Genomic DNA, 3,215 nt, shown 5'->3' on the forward strand with positions numbered 1-3,215 from the left:
TTTTCCTCTCCTTGCATGTCTAATCCATCACCAGCTAGGGAGCTCTAACTTCCCCAAATTCAAATCCAAACACTTTTCTGTATCTCTACTGCCACCACGCTAATCCAAAATACCATTATCACTGGCTCTGGCTTCTTTGGCTCTATTCCCTAATGTGTCCCCATGGAGAATTACGTTATCTTTTAAAAACACGAGCTGACCAGTTTACTGTCTTGTGTAAATCCAGATAGTAGTACATTAATTCTCTGTTGCTGTTGTAACAAATTCAGTGGCTTAAACTATGCAAATTCATTATTTCATAGTTTCTGTTATCAGAAACTAGGAAGACCTCAACTGGATCTTCTCCTTAGGGTCTCTCCAGGCTGAAATCAAGGTGTTGGCAGAATTAAAGGGTGTTTACAGTTATCCAGGTTAAAAAAAATTGACAGTGTGTTGAGCTAGTTTAGGGACAGCAGCATAAAGGAAAGTTGAATAATACTTTGCAGAAGAAGATAGAATTCTTAGGAACTTGCAAAAAGATTATTTATTACAGGTAAACTAGGCAACCAAGCAATGATGCTCAGTTTCAAAAAAGTAGGTCTTAGTTCACTAGGTTCCAGCATGTCTTGGTTTCCTTACGGCGTCTGATATGATCTTTTCACTTTGCAAATGTCCCATGCATCTTTCTGATATCTCAATATATAGTGTAAAATCTAGTCCTTCTGAACCTCTCACCATACCTTGGACAAATTGATAAAGTGAATGACCCATATTTTTGTTTCCAGTTCCAGGAACATAATATCCCAACTTCTTTGCCTGGAAAAATTAGGAAAAAAAAAATAGCCAGCTTAAGTATCACCTCCTCCATGAACCCTTCGCTTACTGGCCCCTCAAATAATGCATTCATTTCCATTCATAGGATCCTAGAGCACTCTGACTATATCTGTTATCATGGCTCACAAATAATAGATGCAGGGTTAGGATTGTGTACATATGTACTTTTCCATTGTGTTAGTCAGGGTTCTCTAAAGAAACAGAACAAATAGGATAGATAAATGATAGATAGATAGATAGATAGATAGATAGATAGATAGATAGATGATAGGTGATAGATAGATAGTAATAATAGATTCATTATAAGGAACTGAGTCACTTAATAACGGAGGCTGCAAAGTCCCACAATCTGCAAGTTTGACCCAGAGTGGCTGATGGTATAGTTCCAGTGCAAGACCCATGGTCTGAGACCCAGGAGAGCCAATGGTGTAAGTACCAGTCTAAATCCAGGAAAAGACCAATGTTCCCGCTCAAAGGCTGTCTGTCAGAGAGAGAGTTTACTTTCTTACTCAGCCTTTTGTTTTCTCCAGGCTTTTGCTGGACTGGACGAGGCCTGCCCTGGGGAGAGCAGTCTGCTTTCCTCACTCTAGTTATTCAAATGTGAATCTCATGCAGACACACCCTCAAAGACACACCCAGAGCAATGTTAAACTAAATATCTGGACATCCAATTTCCCAGTCAGCTTAACACACAAAATTAACCATCGCATTCATTGACACTATGATTTTCAAGTTAGGGATATTTTCTGTATCTCTGTGTTCCCTAACAGTGACAGGTACATAGGAGATGCTCAGTAAATATTTGTTAAACAAATAAATACATTTTATTAATATTATCTACACCCCAGTCATTTAAGGTATACAACAATAAAATAAGAAAGAAGTACCAGAAAACATGAACTCAGTGTGGTGAGGACATCAACTTAGCATTGATGGGCTTGCTGGTTAGGACTGTACTTGTTTCCAAATGCACTACAGCTGACAAACTTAAAAGTAAACAAAGAGACCGACTATTTTATTTTACAATATATGTTTGTGGATTGAATAAATGAAACCCCAGTTAAGGAAAGAACTGTTCATGTTAACCCACATAATGGATTGAATGTCAGCATCTTCATAGGTCTTGACTCGTTGCTTTGTGTTCTCTGGAATGATAGGACCCTCCTGTGTAAAGGGTGCTGGAATACTTCACCAATTTCAGTTATGCAACCTTCCAGTTGACTCATTTAAAGGGAACTCTTGGGAAGATAATAAACCATCTTGTTCTCCTTCTTCTCCTCCTCCTCCTTATTGCTCATCTCTCTCTCTCTCTCTCTCTCTCTCTCTCTCTCTCTCTCTCTCTCTCTCTCTCTCTCTCTCTCCATCTCATTTATAGAATGATTACTATTGGATGTTATGTAAACTAACTAAATCACAGAGGAAAAAATTCAAAAACCTTTTGAGATCAACTATTACCCACTGTCCCATTTTGTGCAGTCTAAATACTCTCAGAAAGATATTTTTCAAGCTTTAAAAGCCTTCCTTAAATAAAACTGGCTTTTGTAGATTTGATTTAGCGTGAGGCAATAAGCATGCATTATGATTCTCAGACTTAGGGACATAATTAGAATCTGGAGTAGACATTCAAGAATATAAATAAAATGGAAAGAGAGAGGTAACATCTATGAGCTATACATTATTATGCTAAGTTAATCCACTGCTATACAAAGGGCACTGCCAACCAAGACTGTACTGAGCCCCAAACAATGAGCCTTGCCTCCACCTACAGTTTTCTGGAACAAAAATATTATTATGTCCCCATAAGGCCATATCAAAATCACATAGCTACAAAATAGCCCTTGTTTGAAAAATGTAAAACACCAAGTTTTATTACATTGAGCAAATAATACTAATGAATTTTCAGAATAAATTGTCTCTTCAGGAATTGATGGTTGTCCTGAAATATTTACATATACCATATAGTGTGGGTAGAAAAATAAGGCATCTACAGCTTCCTTGTGATGTATGAGCTGGGTAGAAACGTATTTCTTGGTTGCTGAATCAAATCAATACTTCACCATAATGTGTAGAGCTAGAAGGTGATTAGTAATAAGTTGGTCCAAGTACTACATTTCATAGATGAGAAGTTTGAAGGCTAGACCTAGAAGAGTCTTTCTAAGTTTAAAAAAAATAGGGGAATTGAAGGGACATGGTCAAAAGGTAAAATGTCCAGTTATTAGATATTATAAATAAGTAGTAGGGATGGAAAGTATAACGTGATAACTATAGTTATCCCTGCTGTATGGTGTATATGAAAGTTGTTAAGAGAGTAAATCCTAAAAGTTCTCATTATAAGGAGAAAATTATTTTTCCTTTTTTTTTTGTTGTATGTATATGAGATGATGAATAAAAACAAACAACTG

This window comes from Hipposideros armiger, unplaced genomic scaffold (assembly GCF_001890085.2).
Source record: "Hipposideros armiger isolate ML-2016 unplaced genomic scaffold, ASM189008v1 scaffold_708, whole genome shotgun sequence".
NCBI lineage: Eukaryota > Metazoa > Chordata > Mammalia > Chiroptera > Hipposideridae > Hipposideros > Hipposideros armiger.